This window comes from Lissotriton helveticus, chromosome 7 (assembly GCF_964261635.1).
Source record: "Lissotriton helveticus chromosome 7, aLisHel1.1, whole genome shotgun sequence".
Lineage (NCBI taxonomy): Eukaryota > Metazoa > Chordata > Amphibia > Caudata > Salamandridae > Lissotriton > Lissotriton helveticus.
The window spans coordinates 349,587,854-349,606,288 of NC_136068.1; the positions used below are offsets into that span (position 1 = coordinate 349,587,854).

The 18,435-nt window shown below is 43.7% G+C and overlaps 1 protein-coding gene and 1 long non-coding RNA gene across 3 annotated transcripts in view; one reads left to right on the forward strand and one right to left on the reverse strand.

Annotated features, from left to right (window-relative positions):
* The window catches only part of TOP1 (DNA topoisomerase I), a 289,068-nt gene that overhangs the window by 235,140 nt on the left and 35,493 nt on the right, over nucleotides 1-18,435 (forward strand). The gene's annotated exons all lie outside the window — the stretch shown is intronic.
* LOC144766760 (uncharacterized) lies at nucleotides 9,564-17,805 on the reverse strand. 2 transcript variants are annotated; one of them, XR_013597914.1, is made up of 2 exons: nucleotides 16,714-17,805; nucleotides 9,564-9,703 (listed from the first exon to the last, which is right to left on the reverse strand). It is a non-coding gene; the product is annotated as an uncharacterized LOC144766760 (long non-coding RNA). The 2 variants fall into 2 exon arrangements; XR_013597915.1 differs by lacking the exon at nucleotides 16,714-17,805 and adding an exon at nucleotides 9,963-10,011.

Genomic DNA, 18,435 nt, shown 5'->3' on the forward strand with positions numbered 1-18,435 from the left:
ATGGGCAGGAGGAGGAGTTATTGGAGGCCCCCATAACCATGGAAGAACTGGAAAGAGCCATACATGAGCTAGCATCTGGCAAGGCTGCCGGGCCGGTTAAACTTCCACTTGAGATTTATAAAACGTTTTGGGGAGTTTTGAATGAGGATATGCTGGCTACGTTCAGACTAGCCCAGGCAGGCGCGCCCCCTTTAACGTGGGATGAGGCTAGTATTGTAGTATTTAAAAAAAAAAAAGATAAGATTGCGGAACATCCGGCTTCATATCGCTCAATTTCCCTTTTAAATGCTGATGGAAAGATCTGTTCTAAAATTCTTGCGACCAGGCTTGCAGAGGTGATAACACCGCTGGTCTCGATCCGACAACATGGCTTCATCACTAATCATATCAACAGTGATAACTTTGTTGGATATTGCAAATGCTACGGGGGATGGGTTGAGTCTCATATTAGATGCAGAGAAGGCTTTTGACCGAGTCACATGGGGATTTCTATGGGCGGTACTACGCCGTCGGTGGTTTAGGCAACAGTTTGTCATTGCCTTGCAAATGCTATATCGTTAACTGGTTGCAAGAATTGCTTAGAATCCACGCCGGTATATCTTACACGGGGGACAAGGCAGGGATGTCCCTGCTCCCCCCTACTGTTCTCTCTGTATATAGACCCGTTTAAAAATTTTTTAGAACACAGCTCTAGGATTAAATTAGTAATACGGAGGCAAGAACAATACCGCGTCATTGCATATACTGATGACATTGCAGTGGTAACAACAAATCCGTCAACAGCTATGCCAGAAATAGTTACTTGCAGCACAATTTGGGGCTGTGGCATGTTATAAATTGAATACTTCAAAGACACAGCCTGTGTGCTAATATAAAGGCATTTGATGACCAAAGGGTCTTGAAGGAGGTAGTATACCGAATCGCGATTCGGGTGTGTGAGTACAATGGTCGCAGTTAATTGGGCACAGCTGCTGAACGAAGTACGCAAACAACTGGACCGATGTGAATGTTTGCATTTGTCCATGGTTGGAAGATCCAATGTTATCAAAATGTTAATCTTGCCTAAAATTTTATATTTCTTAAGACCTGTGCCCCTGGAGGTCTCTCGTGCTAATCTCGCCTCATTACAATCTATCTGTGCCAGATTTCTTTGGGCTCAGGGTAAATCACGTAGAGCAATGCGATACATGATCCTGCCTCTGCTGCAAGGGTGCTGGGTCGTTCCAGACTTTGCTTTATACTATTTTGGTCGTATGTTGCAGCATATGAACATATTGTTAACTGGGGTAGAACCGAATCGTATGGCTGAAGCTCCTTATATCTATCAAATGCTGTTGGGCAGTGATGCCAAAAACCGACTGTTTAACCTGGACAGGAGCTACTATAAGAGAACTAGATTCAAGGTTCTCAATGCGACCTATAAAGTCTGGATGGCTGTTAAAGAGAAGTTACCGCAGCTGTGTGTGAGGGGTATTTTACAAAACACTAAGTGCTCCCACACCACTGTGGTGAGCACTTCCCTTTGACCTTTAGTTGGATTCTTTTTGTTTATGTTAAAAAGAAGTATCAGGTGGAAAGGATATCTTGGTATACCCCGCTTACTGCCACCACTCTTCTTCCACCGATATTTTGGGATCGAGTGGATGATAGCTGGCTGGCTAAAGGGGTGTGTTATATTGGAGACCTATTTATTAATGGGGGTCTGTTGTCTTTTGATATGTTAATTGATCAATTTCATTTGGCTCGCACTGACTTTTTTAAATATTTGCGAATCCGAGACTATTTGTTAAAAGTCCGATGGAAAATCGATGTTAACCATCTTATTGAGGCGGTGAGGAAAGGTGCACGAATTGGTACACTTTATACACTATTGTTAGATACCTTGGATAACGATCTTGAGGCCCAAAATTTAAAGTGGGATAATAGGTTGGGGTGCCTTTGTACTAGGGTAGAAACTTCCCATCGAACTGGCTTGGAGATTGTCAGCTAACCGTCGTGCACAACACTACAAGACTGTTTTTAATTTATACTACACCCCACCTAAAATATCTAAATGGGGGATCTAATGAAGAAAAGTGTTTTCGCTGTGGGTCAGATGATGCCGAATTGGTACATGTTTTCTATACATGTGGGCATTCAAACAGCCTATTTGATCATATAGAGAAATTCTTAGCTGAGATTCTGGGTGGGCCTGTTCGATTATCAGCAGCTCATGTATTGTTGGGGGTTGAGGGGGGATCGGTAGAGAATCAACTGTTCCTTAAATCTTGGTATTTGATTTTTTAGCTATAGCTGTGGCTAGATTGTGTATTGCCTCAATGTGGTTGCAAAAGGACGTGCCTTCTTTTGAACTATAGAGAGCCAGATTCTTATCAATGTTGAATATTGAGTATAGTCTATATGCTTTGAAAGGCAGATGGAAAAAGAAATTAGGCTGGGAGATCTGGGGTCCAGTAGTGGCTTACATGGTCGTATAAATCTCCTGTGTAGTGTATTTTTTAAAGAAAATTTGCCGCTGCTTTGTCTTCTTTATGTATTCTTGTCTGTATTATGTATGTATCTGACTATATGGAAAATATGGTTTAATGTATTGCAATATGACTCCCTTTCTTTCCTTTTCTATTTTCTTTTTCTTATGTGCCTTTGCGTCGTTCATGGATTATAAATCAAAAAAAAAAAAACAGCAAAGGATGTTTGAAACGGTTTTAATGCTTAGCACAAACCCATAGATGGGACTGAAAGCATTGACAGCTCACAGGCTGCATTGCAGAAACCTAGCCCAGAAAGACTGAAAAGCTAACTCATAGCAACATAGCAATAAACTGGCACTGTGACTTTAAGGCAGCCAAGACCCCTAGCTTCCCATCATGCCTCAGGGGTGACAGTTAGGTCAGTTCTTTGCGGAGACTCAGAAGCCATGACACAAAGAGCTGACAATTCCTTAAAAAGACAAGGTTCCTTTGCCTGGGGAGGTGGGAGGGTTATTATGACTTTGATGAGGATACCCCTGGAAGAGAACTAGGATTACAGGTAAGTAACTAATCCTTCTCTTCCAGGGGATCCTCATCAATAGTCGTGAGCACATGAATAGAATAGCGAGCCTCACCTCTTCCACCTGCGGGCAAAGGGGAAAAAAGGCACTTAATCAAGCTCAGATAACTAAACTTGAAGAAACACAGATATCTCATTATTTGAACAGATCCCTCAAGGAGGCTTGGCCTACTTGAGTATCCGCCCTGGAATCGGAATCGAGACAATAATTCCTTGTGAATGTGTGCACCGATCTCCAGGTTGCAGCCTTACAGATCTGTCATTAGAACATGCAAGAAGGCTACTGTAGCCACTTTCCCCCTAGTGGAGTGTGCTTTAGGTGACAACAATGAAGTTGAGGAACTTCATTATACATTTCATTGAAATGGTATTGATGGCTCTTGGACAGACACTTTAGATAATGCCCAGTAACTGCTCCCAGGCTCAAATAAAAGCCTTGATAGCTTCACTTGATGGGTCTGGATGCAACCCAGACATTGTCTGGATACAAGTATTACACCCTTCAATGCAGTATTACTTTTAGATCCTTGTAGTTTTATTAGTCCACTATCATCCGAGAATGACATAACAGCTGGTTGGGGTCTTTGGCTACCCTCTGAAGCAAGTGCTTGTTATTTATCCTTCAAGCCTTTAAGTAAGCTCAGGAAGTTTAGAAGAGAAGACCTTGTGAGCAGGATATCTTGAGGCTACCGGGCAACACATGCTGGGCACCCAACAGTAACGTAGTTTTGGGGATCCTGCCTGATCAGTTTGTGGTAGTGATTCATTTTGCCTTGTACACAGAAAAGGAGGCAGACACTGTACCAGCCTGGAGGTCTTCCTCATGCAGGCTTAAGTCTGTGTCATAGCAGACTTTCTACTAAATCCCATGGCGTGAGTTGAGCCATTATGCACCATTAAAAAAAAAAAAAAAAACATTGAAGAAACTGCTCAGGAAAAACTGCTGCTGTGCCAGAACCCCAAAGATATTGTTGCCAAAATCATAAATGTCATATGACAGGCTTCTTGAAAGTCTCCTGACCTGGAGCCAGATCTACCTATTTAAGAAATTGACCTGTGTGCTGGTAAAACATTTTGATTCATCGACTGGCTTGGCAAATCAGCCGTTTACCACATGGCTCCAACCTGTCCGTGTTAGTGTCCTCCAGCCACCTATTGACATTTTTCCAGCTGACAAGTTTTTCAGTATTTCACAACAAGACTTCTGACTCAAAGTGGAGGAAGAGTTCACGGGGAAAGCTCTAGCCTGTCTCCCAGACCTGATTGGAGATTACGTTTCCTGGACTTCTGCTGGCCTCTGCTCCATCTCAGGAGGTTCAGAGGTGTATGTGGGGGGTACTTTTTCTTTTTCTCCATTGTCGTCATTGAAGTATAATTGCCTATAATTTTTTAGTCCTCTCAGTTGTAAGAAGCTGCTGATATGTACAGATTTCCACCTCTGCCATAATGTAGTTGCCCTACACCAACATACGCATACCTAGGAAATAAACACTGAAGCCGATAAAGCTATATTAGCATTGAACTCAGACACCAGATGAAAGGCTGTCTCCACTGGAGAATGGAATAATTTACCAATGGTGTCCTTAGGCGCAACTATGCTAAATGCCTCCAAAAATCATTGAATAGTTAAAAGAACCTCAAGTGCCTAGATTCATAGAAAGGCTGTGCTTTCTCTGGCTGGGGACGCATCAGCCACCAGTGTAATTAAGATCGGACATACAACTGTGGGATGAATCCTCAGCACCACTGTGTGCCATTAATGTTGCTTCAATGGGGCATAGGGCCTGATGCTTGCTAATGTCATCTGTGAAATGGTGACACAACCCTCTCCCAGAAGGGAAGTCTTGTGTTGCAGAAATTGATAGTTAAAGGACCTAATCAAAACAAATGCTATACATCAGTCTTGGCATTAGTCAACATTGATAGCTTGTGAAAAAGGATTTCCTTTCTTCAGGTAGTCCAGGAGACCGAGTTGCTCATTGAACAAACTAGATAATTGATTTCTGAGTAAGGACCTGCCTGGAATGTGCCAACTCTCAAACTCCGAGAAGATAATCTGGGAGCAGTGTCCCTTTTTCAGGCAGAGTATAGCAGTCCTCCGACCACACACTTTCTTGAAGGCTTTTTGGGAGGCATTCAGACAAAAGGGCACTGTCTTTTTGTGGCTAATGTTGGTTTCAGACTGTGAAGCAGAGGCTCTTCCTTCAATGTTCCTTCCTTGTCAATGTTGCAACTAAGGCTACAGTTGTGCATTTAATCCACTTTCAAAATGAGCATTTCATGTCTAAGGTTAATACCTTTGGAGCTAAGGCAGCTATTGTCGTGTATTTCTATAGGTTCTGAATCGATCCCCCTATTCCTGACCCTATTCTGGTTAAACTACCTAGCTAGTTAACTAACAGTCAGCCCATGAGGCAAGAAAACCCCCATGATGCAGATACCGTTATCTGACGCAGTCACACTACGGCACAGGAACGTGTTATCTGATTAGGTCATAACGCTTGAGATCTAATTAGACAAGCGACATTCCTCCAGCCCCTGATAAGGCATACGACGTTCTCATAACAAATCAAACCTATGACAACCTGGAAAATCCGTGCGGCCATTGTTTTGATTTCACAGAGAACTTTTGCAAAAGAATGTGCTAACGAGCAAGTCGTATGACATCTTTATTGACGTACCTATGTCCATCCTTACGTCAATCTCGGCACCTTTAAGGTATAAATATTGCCGACCTTGCCCTATGCAAACACACGCGTGGTGACAAGACGGAGCAGCCATACTTGCCGAAGCCGAGAGCAGAAGCAGACCCCGCTTGCAGCAGCCCCGCCTTCCTGACGCGCTGAGAGACGCGCTGCTATCTCAAGCCGAGAGACCCAGCACCGGCGCTTCCGGGTAGCCCTCGCAGGCAGCCTGGAATATCGAGAGCAGAGAAAGAGATACCATTCCTCATTCATCCTAACTTCCAGGTACAGAACTGAATAACCCCTCACAGAGAATCCTTTAGTTATTCACTTGGCAAAAACAAACTTAACTTAAACTGTAACTTTCTATTCCCGCCCACGCATTAGACTTAGGTCAGGTACACGGAGTAGGCGTATTTAGAAACACCAGTTGAGTACGTTTAGTCAAATGTATATGTGTATGTAAATATATTTTAATCATTTTAAACATCATATGGCTCAGAAACCATATCAATGTTTTTACAGTATTATTTTATACTATTGCTTCTAATGTATGCACTTTACTTAACTATAAGTATTGCAATAATATCGATCCATTTCTCTTGTACGAGAAAAAGAGACTGATCAATAAATAACATCTTTTATTGAACACGCCCGTCTCTTCCTTTTCTCTACATTCTGATGAGACTAAGAATGCACGTACTGACTGAGTAAAATAATTGCCTTGTGCTCACACGACTCTCGAGATTGACTCTTGATTAGGGGAGAGCAAAGTTGTCATGTTCTATGGTTGTCAGAAACTAAATCCCTTCTTGTCTAATCAGGGAAGTTAATCCTTCCTTGAACATTCGAGAAAGTTTCTAGCGAACTCTGAGCTTAGCTGGCAAACCCAAAAATTAAGTCTAGTATCGACAGTAGTAGACCTAGTTAACGTCTGGCCTAGGCCTTTACTGCTGTAGGTACTATTCCAATGCGCAGAGCCTATTGGGGAAAATAGGAGCTACACTACACTATACCTCAACATTGCCAGGATAGTGTGCTGAACAATTGGTTCATACTATTCTAAATCTAAATACCATTCTCGAAGGCATCCATTTTAAGGGTCTGGTGTTGACCATTTTAGTCTATTTTTTAAGGGACTTAATCAGGACGTTCTAAGAAGCATTTATCTGATGGATATCTAGCCGCAGATTCCTTAACTTAGAATAGCCCCAGGCGTCAGACTGGATCCGGATAACTTTCCGCAGCTGCACCTCTGCATGCCAGGGGGCGGCGCCGCACGGCTCCGACCTGACGTCGTCCATGTACGTGACATCAGTGGAGCAATATAAGCCCCTCCCGGCGCGCTGAGTCCGTTTTTTTCTTTCTGCGTCCCAACGCAGATCGTGGAAAACCAGCAGTTCCTTGGCCTGTGTTTCGGGCCTTCTCAGCACCACCTGCCTCACGGAACATTGTGCTATGCCTTTGGACTTTAAAGCGTGTGAGACCTGTGCACACCAGATGTCTGTCACGGACCCGCACGCCATATGTATGTGGTGCCTGGGAGTGCACCACGACTCAGACTGCGACACCTGTCAACAAATGAAACCGAAGCCTTAAGGGAGCGTCGTATGAAATTGCTGGCCGCACGGCTGTCCAGCCCTGCACTTTTGCGCCGCCGTTTTCCCTCCCTGGCCCGATCCCGAGGTCGTTCTCGCAGACGTCGTTCGGAGACTGTTAATCTCAAACGTAAGTCGAGGAGGTCGTCCTCCTGTAAATGTGATGCTGGGGCCCGTTCCTCTCGATCTTTGCCAGGCACCGGTGCCCAGCAGTCGTCTCCTCCCTTCCCGGGAGTTGGAGCGACACAGGCCCAAATGGAGGCTTATTCAAAGGCCTTCCACTCTTTCTTTGGGTCACTCGCTCTCCCTGGTGCACCTTCGGGTCCCACAGAGGTGGAAGGCACTCATGTCAGGTCTTGGCCGTCTGATTTGTCCTCTGCGCCGGCTGCGTGCATATACTGTGGTTCCGGAGTCAATACGACGCCGACTAGACACGGCCCGGAGGACCCTCCCAGTCGTTCATCCAGTCACCGCATAGCCCTACGCGGCTTCCTGCGCTGACGTCTGATGCGGCACAGAGTTCGACGCCCGGTTGACATCGTTCCTCCCCGCCTATAGGAATTGGATCGCTGTCGGACCGCGCACAGCCAGAGTCCCCTCTGGAGGTTGTCGATGTCAATACGACACAATCTCTACATCGGTCGACACCAGTGCCGGCACCTATACCTCCTCTCTTACAGGAGCTTGACGTTCCTGTGGACTCCCCGTGCCCGAAGTTGTTTCGGTGCCCCTTGTTACTTCACTGTTACCTCCCACTAGGGAATCTAAGTGGTTGGAGACATGTGGTCGCCAGATTTTTGCCTCTGCCAGTGCAGGCTTCCGTGTATTAAACACGTCTTGCGTGTTCGCACGTGGTTCCTTTGCCCTTTGAGACTTCGTCGAGCTGGTTGTCTGTAGTACTTTGTAGCATCAGTAGGGGTTCCCTCCCATGAGGCTCTCTCGCCTGCCTTTTCCAAGGGCGTTTTTCAGCTTCGCTGTGTTTCTCTTTGTCCATGTTGGCGGCTTTTCTTTTCCCCAGCCAATTTCCCTTGGGACTCCTTGTTCTGGCACAGCTTTTCCACGGCTGACTCCCTGCCAGCGTATAGTGCAAGGGCGGTGACGCTGCGCGGCACCACTCTTCCTTGTTTGCACGTAGTGTGGGGGCACCCTGCTATGTTCGCTATCATAGGGTGCCTGCGTTTTTTCTTCCGCTTTTACGGTGACTAGATCTACCCTCCACCCTCCGGGATTGGTAGCGTTTTCTCGTTCTTCAGCTCTGTCTGGGCTTCTCTATAGGCGGTGGTGTTTTTGCCACGTGCGCCAGTGATGTACACTGCTTGTGTCCTCCTTTTCTGGGCACTTTCCAAACAGGAGTTTTTTTCCTGATTCCCTGCTGCCTTCCGCGCAGGTGTTTTCCAAGGTTCTGCTTTGGGTTCCTGCTGTAACACTCTCAGGGGGAGTGTTCGCTACAGGATACTCCCGGACGGGTGGCTGATGTCGCGTACGGATCTAGACATTGTCCTGTACACCTTGGCTTCAACATGACTGTTCGTACTTGTGGCGTACGCTTGTTTATTATGCAACACACCCTTTTTAGGTGTGTATCTGTCTTCATTTCAATCTCCTCTGTGCTCTTCCCACAACTGAGTCGAGCAGGCAACGTTCCCTGCTGCAGTGTCCGTGGTCTTCACCCCGATCTGCTCATGGTGCGAGCTCGTGCGTGTGTCCGGCTTGCCGGAGGCCCCATTTTTGCGGTTGCCTACATGGTGATGCGTGTTTCACATCTGGGCTGCTCACGTTACCCTACTGAGGGACTTCCATGTGCTTGGTATGGTTTTGGCATCCGCACTGTATGGTGATATGTTTTCCTGTCTTCCACATGACTACCAGTCTTCCTGTGGTTTTGTTCTGGGTGTTTCTGCTTGTTTAAGTGGTAGACACTCTGCACACCTGTTTTTCAAAAAATGTTCGTTGCACGTAGTTATTCAAATTATCTGTTTTATCTTATGGTGCTGCCGCCTCATCTGACTGGCTCACGTCAGTAGCAAAATATGAACACAAACATGCACTGTTTGGAAGCGACGCACTATTCACATGCCCCCTGGGGGTGCTCTATATCCAAAGGTAATGCATGATTTCACCAGACTTTAGAAAACAAATTGTAAACAACCCATAGTGTAAATGCATTCAACCAAAATCATGTGCACATATCCGTGCTGTTCAAAGATAAACACAAACTAAATGAAAAGCGTTTTGTTTTTAATTGCTCTTTTTCTTTTTTCTTATGCTTGGTTCTTCAAACAGATGATACATTACATCATGTACATCCCTTCTTTCTGTGCAGTCAGTCCCAATGCATTTCGGTATGGTTATACCTTCATCAGGGGAATACTACAATGAAAATCAATACAATAACAATAATCAAAATGTGAATTCGAAATGAGGGAGCCCCAGTCACCACCTCATGTACATATAAACCCTTGTGCAAATTTGTCATAACGAGTACCGTCTTAGCTCTAACCTCACCTCCGTGGACTAGAAATGATCCTGTTAAACCCTCACCACCATGTGCAAAAAAGAAAGAATGAATGTATATAAAAAACGTGCACTGTCCCAAGTTCATTCACTGTACACTCTAAATAATGAATACCTGACTCTGCGCACTGGTAAACTCGAAGCTTGAAAAGAGTGGTGTTCCTAAATGAATCGAAAAATGGCGTCTTGAGTAAGCATTATCACCTGACTTCTATCAAAAAGCCAAAATAACCAAGCAGCGTCCTCCGCCTACCTTGCTGTGTTCGTTCTCCCGTGTACCAGTAATCTGCCCAAGTCCGCTTATCGCTATCTCTCTATCTGTGAAAAAATATATATGGCCATCACTAAGCACCCTCTGCATTATATGACGGAGTGTCTCACCGCCTAACTGCTGCCCCCTTCTCATCCGCGTACCTGCTCCAAAGAAACTCCTCTCTCCTACTCTTCGTGTCGCGTCCTCGTGTAGTCGCCCCTCCGCCTTCTTTAAAGGAAACCCAGCGTTTCCGTGTGAACACTAAAAACGGACTCGTGCAGTAGCTCTTACTGTGGGCGCCATTGCTGTCTGACCTGCAAACTCTACAATCGAATACTATCACTGTGTAACAAACCTATAAACCACGGACCTAAGTCCAAAATAAACATGTAATGATCTAAAAAACGAGTGATGTTGTAAAACGTGTGCTGCTATAAAAACGTGTGATGGTGTGAAAAACGTGTGATATTGTTAAGAGGTTGACAAAAACGTCATGAGAAACTAAACTAAGTGAATACTAATTTTGACAAAGTTGCTTACATATGTCCAATGACAATAACAACTGTAAAGCATGCTGGTATGTTGTCAATACAAATACACATTTACAAAAAACATATCAATTCAATTTTGTCATTAAGCCCCTCTGGTTCCAGCGTATTCAAATGGCGGATCCAGTATGTCTCCCTTTGTGACAAATGGCGATTGGTGTCAGCATGTACGTCCTGATTGATACACTCTAGAACTGTAAACCGTAATTGTGGAATTGTGTGTTGTTTCTCCTTCCAATGCATGGCCAAATTAGATTTGGGATTGCATGTCCTTATGAGACTTTTGTGTTCTGTCACACGGACCTTAACCTTTCTAGTGGTCTTCCCTACGTATACTAGCCCACACGGGCATTTGATGGCGTAGACTACCATACTGGTATTGCAATCCGACGTGTGCCTCAATTGTATATGCTTGCCTGTCTTAGGATGTGTAAAAACATTCCCTACCATTACGTTTCCACAGTGTCCACAATTGTGGCACTTTACCATGCCTCTGTATCGGACGTCCGTCCTTCTTGTCTGAGATTGTTTTAGTATCTCCTTGATGTTCTTAGACCTCGTGTGTGCAAACATAGGTTTGTCAAAGAACACATTTTTAAAATCAGTCTCTTGTTCTATGACTTCCCATCTTGTCAAGATGCTTTTCTTGATGTGTCTGCTAGATGTGGAGTGTTTAATGACAAATACCTCTCTTTTAAGAGGTTGTCTAGCTGTTTTTGTAAGCAATTCCTGTCTGTTTTTCTGACTGGCTTTGTCTTTGGCCTGTTGTAATAATGCTTCGGGATATCCTCTTTCTTTATATGCCTGCGCCATGACTTCCATCTCAAGTGTACCTTGATCTTCCTGTGAACAAATTCTCCTGGCACGTAGAAACTGTGAATAAGGTAAGTGGTTCTTCAAAGAGAAAGTATGGAAACTGCTGTAGTGTAGTGCACTATTGCGGTCAGTGGATTTTTTATACAGTCTCGTCTGTAAACCATCTCCCTTGTTCTCTATTAGTATATCCAAGTAATTAATGGATGTACTGTCTATGGTGTAAGTGATCTTGATGTGTTCATGACAGGTGTTTAATGCAGTTAACTGGTTCACTAGTTCTTCCTGAGTACCATCCCACACCATTAGAATGTCATCGATGTACCTGACATATAGTTTAAGGTGTTCTGACCATTGGGAATTTTGCAAAATGTTGTCATTTTCATATTTGGCCATAAAGATATTTGCAAAAGTAGGTGCTCCCGTGAAACCCATGCTGGTACCTGTCCTCTGGAGGTAAAAACTGTCCTGCCACCTGAAATACCCGTGATACAAACAAAAATGCAGTAACTCTAAAAGAAACACATTGTTGCCTTCTTCATAATCATGTCGTAGTAGCATCCATTCTACTGCCTCTATACCATCCTGATGGGGAATGGAGGTGTATAGGGCTGCTATATCAACCGTGCATAACAACACTTTGTCAGTCGGTGTGATCTTCACTTGCCTGATTCTTTTTAAACACTCTGTAGTGTCCTGAATGTACGTGCCCCATTGTTGAACCAACGGTTGTAAGTAATGATCTAAGTACTTGCCCAGTGGTTCGTGCAGAGACCCACATCCAGCCACAATTGGCCTAAACGGTGGGTCCTGAGGATTCTTGTGCATTTTGGGCACCATGTAGATGTGCGGTCTCTTGGGGTATTGAACCGTCAGAAACCGTCGCGTTTGCTCGTCTATCCAACCCATTTCCTGTGCTCTATCTAAAATGGTATTCAAAATGTTTTGGAAACGGACTGTGGGATCAGAGTCCAATTTAATATATGTATCCTCATCGGTAACATGCTGATCAACCTTTGCCAAGTAATGTGACTGGTTGAGAACAACCAGCGCTCCCCCTTTATCTGCCGGTACAATCTTTAAACTGTCATTGTGTGCCAATTTGACCAGAGTCTGATGTTCCTGTCTGGTCAGATTGTTCTGTCTGCTCTTAGTACTTGAAATCGTGTCGATATCTTTCCTCACCAGAGTTTCAAATAGGTCCAAGGTTTTATGTGAAAAAGGGGCCATAAACGTACTCTTGGGTCTGAATACCTGCATTTTCTCTGGTGTAGTGGTGCTCACAGCCTCTTGATTAATCGTATGAAAAAACCACCGTAACCGGAGTTTCCTCATGAATTTGAATAATGAAACCTCCGTTTCCAGTTTGTGAGTAGAATAAGTGGGAACAAAGGACATGCCTTTGTTTAAAACACGTTGTTCTATCGCATTAAGTGGATAATCTGAAATGTTCATCACTAGGTCTTCTTGTTTCTTAACCTTTTTTGTTGAACCTTGTCCCCTCCTTGTCCGTTTTGTTTGGACTGTGCCTGTTCCGTGGGTGGATGGTTGGAGGTTTTGCCCCCTTCTAAAAAAGACGGCCCTGGTGTAGTATTGGAACCCCCCTCTGCTCCTCTCTCAGCGCTACCGCTGGAGGTTGCTGCCAACGGTGTGCGTGTTGGTAAAATGTCTTGGTCAGTTGCCACACTTTCTTCTGAGGAGTGGGCTTGAGGTTTTTTGTAAACTCTTCTCTGGGCATATTGGTCTGCCCAGGAATAGACCTCATCCAACTTATAATCGATTGTGTCACGCTTAAACTTGCGTAGTTTGCGTTCATGTACTTCCCTTGTATGTTCTTCTAACTGGTCTTGGATGTCCTTAAGAGTGGTGGCTAGTTCTTCCTCTGATAGTCTAGTTGACAATTCAGTCTGCAATTCTTGTATCTCTGTGTCTAGTTCTTTCAAGATATTCGACAACTCTTCCACTATGAGCAAAATTAAGTCTAGAGAACACTTGTTGAGTATGGCATACCACTTTAGCATAAATGGCTTGTTGAATTTGAAAAGAAGTGGTCTAAGGGATATACGCAATCCGCGAGGAATACGCTTAACTTTATGATACTGGATTAACGTAGTGGCATGAAGCCTTTGGTTAATTTGTTTCCTTAATGTGTATTGTAGTTGCTTTATCATTTGTGGGGTGGACCCTGGTTTTCCCTGAAATTCTCTAACATCTTTTATCAGTGCATACACACCCTCTGCTTCATTGTCTGTATAGGCCTTAACATCTGCCTGATTTGCTGTGAGATGTGAGATTTCATCAAAATCCATAGTAAATGGGTGGGTGCTGAGTGCCAAGGATGAGCCCCTGGGTAACGAATATGTATAAGTGGTAGACACTCTGCACACCTGTTTTTCAAAAAATGTTCGTTGCACGTAGTTATTCAAATTATCTGTTTTATCTTATGGTGCTGCCGCCTCATCTGACTGGCTCACGTCAGTAGCAAAATATGAACACAAACATGCACTGTTTGGAAGCGACGCACTATTCACATGCCCCCTGGGGGTGCTCTATATCCAAAGGTACATGATGTAATGTATCATCTGTTTGAAGAACCAAGCATAAGAAAAAAGAAAAAGAGCAATTAAAAACAAAACGCTTTTCATTTAGTTTGTGTTTATCTTTGAACAGCACGGATATGTGCACATGATTTTGGTTGAATGCATTTACACTATGGGTTGTTTACAATTTGTTTTCTAAAGTCTGGTGAAATCATGCATTACCTTTGGATATAGAGCACCCCCAGGGGGCATGTGAATAGTGCGTCGCTTCCAAACAGTGCATGTTTGTGTTCATATTTTGCTACTGACGTGAGCCAGTCAGATGAGGCGGCAGCACCATAAGATAAAACAGATAATTTGAATAACTACGTGCAACGAACATTTTTTGAAAAACAGGTGTGCAGAGTGTCTACCACTTATACATATTCGTTACCCAGGGGCTCATCCTTGGCACTCAGCACCCACCCATTTACTATGGATTTTGATGAAATCTCACATCTCACAGCAAATCAGGCAGATGTTAAGGCCTATACAGACAATGAAGCAGAGGGTGTGTATGCACTGATAAAAGATGTTAGAGAATTTCAGGGAAAACCATGGTCCACCCCACAAATGATAAAGCAACTACAATACACATTAAGGAAACAAATTAACCAAAGGCTTCATGCCACTACGTTAATCCAGTATCATAAAGTTAAGCGTATTCCTCGCGGATTGCGTATATCCCTTAGACCACTTCTTTTCAAATTCAACAAGCCATTTATGCTAAAGTGGTATGCCATACTCAACAAGTGTTCTCTAGACTTAATTTTGCTCATAGTGGAAGAGTTGTCGAATATCTTGAAAGAACTAGACACAGAGATACAAGAATTGCAGACTGAATTGTCAACTAGACTATCAGAGGAAGAACTAGCCACCACTCTTAAGGACATCCAAGACCAGTTAGAAGAACATACAAGGGAAGTACATGAACGCAAACTACGCAAGTTTAAGCGTGACACAATCGATTATAAGTTGGATGAGGTCTATTCCTGGGCAGACCAATATGCCCAGAGAAGAGTTTACAAAAAACCTCAAGCCCACTCCTCAGAAGAAAGTGTGGCAACTGACCAAGACATTTTACCAACACGCACACCGTTGGCAGCAACCTCCAGCGGTAGCGCTGAGAGAGGAGCAGAGGGGGGTTCCAATACTACACCAGGGCCGTCTTTTTTAGAAGGGGGCAAAACCTCCAACCATCCACCCACGGAACAGGCACAGTCCAAACAAAACGGACAAGGAGGGGACAAGGTTCAACAAAAAAGGTTAAGAAACAAGAAGACCTAGTGATGAACATTTCAGATTATCCACTTAATGCGATAGAACAACGTGTTTTAAACAAAGGCATGTCCTTTGTTCCCACTTATTCTACTCACAAACTGGAAACGGAGGTTTCATTATTCAAATTCATGAGGAAACTCCGGTTACGGTGGTTTTTTCATACGATTAATCAAGAGGCTGTGAGCACCACTACACCAGAGAAAATGCAGGTATTCAGACCCAAGAGTACGTTTATGGCCCCTTTTTCACATAAAACCTTGGACCTATTTGAAACTCTGGTGAGGAAAGATATCGACAAGATTTCAAGTACTAAGAGCAGACAGAACAATCTGACCAGACAGGAACATCAGACTCTGGTCAAATTGGCACACAATGACAGTTTAAAGATTGTACCGGCAGATAAAGGGGGAGCGCTGGTTGTTCTCAACCAGTCGCATTACTTGGCAAAGGTTGATCAGCATGTTACCGATGAGGATACATATATTAAATTGGACTCTGATCCCACAGTCCGTTTCCAAAACATTTTGAATACCATTTTAGATAGAGCACAGGAAATGGGTTGGATAGACGAGCAAACGCGACGGTTTCTGACGGTTCAATACCCCAAGAGACCGCACATCTACATGGTGCCCAAAATGCACAAGAATCCTCAGGACCCACCGTTTAGGCCAATTGTGGCTGGATGTGGGTCTCTGCACGAACCACTGGGCAAGTACTTAGATCATTACTTACAACAGTTGGTTCAACAATGGGGCACGTACATTCAGGACACTACAGAGTATTTAAAAAGAATCAGGCAAGTGAAGATCACACCGACTGACAAAGTGTTGTTATGCACGGTTGATATAGCAGCCCTATACACCTCCATTCCCCATCAGGATGGTATAGAGGCAGTAGAATGGATGCTACTACGACATGATTATGAAGAAGGCAACAATGTGTTTCTTTTAGAGTTACTGCATTTTTGTTTGTATCACGGGTATTTCAGGTGGCAGGACAGTTTTTACCTCCAGAGGACAGGTACCAGCATGGGTTTTACGGGAGCACCTACTTTTGCAAATATCTTTATGGCCAAATATGAAAATGACAACATTTTGCAAAATTCCCAATGGTCAGAACACCTTAAACTATATGTCAGGTACATCGATGACATTCTAATGGTGTGGGATGGTACTCAGGAAGAACTAGTGAACCAGTTAACTGCATTAAACACCTGTCATGAACACATCAAGATCACTTACACCATAGACAGTACATCCATTAATTACTTGGATATACTAATAGAGAACAAGGGAGATGGTTTACAGACGAGACTGTATAAAAAATCCACTGACCGCAATAGTGCACTACACTACAGCAGTTTCCATACTTTCTCTTTGAAGAACCACTTACCTTATTCACAGTTTCTACGTGCCAGGAGAATTTGTTCACAGGAAGATCAAGGTACACTTGAGATGGAAGTCATGGCGCAGGCATATAAAGAAAGAGGATATCCCGAAGCATTATTACAACAGGCCAAAGACAAAGCCAGTCAGAAAAACAGACAGGAATTGCTTACAAAAACAGCTAGACAACCTCTTAAAAGAGAGGTATTTGTCATTAAACACTCCACATCTAGCAGACACATCAAGAAAAGCATCTTGACAAGATGGGAAGTCATAGAACAAGAGACTGATTTTAAAAATGTGTTCTTTGACAAACCTATGTTTGCACACACGAGGTCTAAGAACATCAAGGAGATACTAAAACAATCTCAGACAAGAAGGACGGACGTCCGATACAGAGGCATGGTAAAGTGCCACAATTGTGGACACTGTGGAAACGTAATGGTAGGGAATGTTTTTACACATCCTAAGACAGGCAAGCATATACAATTGAGGCACACGTCGGATTGCAATACCAGTATGGTAGTCTACGCCATCAAATGCCCGTGTGGGCTAGTATACGTAGGGAAGACCACTAGAAAGGTTAAGGTCCGTGTGACAGAACACAAAAGTCTCATAAGGACATGCAATCCCAAATCTAATTTGGCCATGCATTGGAAGGAGAAACAACACACAATTCCACAATTACGGTTTACAGTTCTAGAGTGTATCAATCAGGACGTACATGCTGACACCAATCGCCATTTGTCACAAAGGGAGACATACTGGATCCGCCATTTGAATACGCTGGAACCAGAGGGGCTTAATGACAAAATTGAATTGATATGTTTTTTGTAAATGTGTATTTGTATTGACAACATACCAGCATGCTTTACAGTTGTTATTGTCATTGGACATATGTAAGCAACTTTGTCAAAATTAGTATTCACTTAGTTTAGTTTCTCATGACGTTTTTGTCAACCTCTTAACAATATCACACGTTTTTCACACCATCACACGTTTTTATAGCAGCACACGTTTTACAACATCACTCGTTTTTTAGATCATTACATGTTTATTTTGGACTTAGGTCCGTGGTTTATAGGTTTGTTACACAGTGATAGTATTCGATTGTAGAGTTTGCAGGTCAGACAGCAATGGCGCCCACAGTAAGAGCTACTGCACGAGTCCGTTTTTAGTGTTCACACGGAAACGCTGGGTTTCCTTTAAAGAAGGCGGAGGGGCGACTACACGAGGACGCGACACGAAGAGTAGGAGAGAGGAGTTTCTTTGGAGCAGGTACGCGGATGAGAAGGGGGCAGCAGTTAGGCGGTGAGACACTCCGTCATATAATGCAGAGGGTGCTTAGTGATGGCCATATATATTTTTTCACAGATAGAGAGATAGCGATAAGCGGACTTGGGCAGATTACTGGTACACGGGAGAACGAACACAGCAAGGTAGGCGGAGGACGCTGCTTGGTTATTTTGGCTTTTTGATAGAAGTCAGGTGATAATGCTTACTCAAGACGCCATTTTTCGATTCATTTAGGAACACCACTCTTTTCAAGCTTCGAGTTTACCAGTGCGCAGAGTCAGGTATTCATTATTTAGAGTGTACAGTGAATGAACTTGGGACAGTGCACGTTTTTTATATACATTCATTCTTTCTTTTTTGCACATGGTGGTGAGGGTTTAACAGGATCATTTCTAGTCCACGGAGGTGAGGTTAGAGCTAAGACGGTACTCGT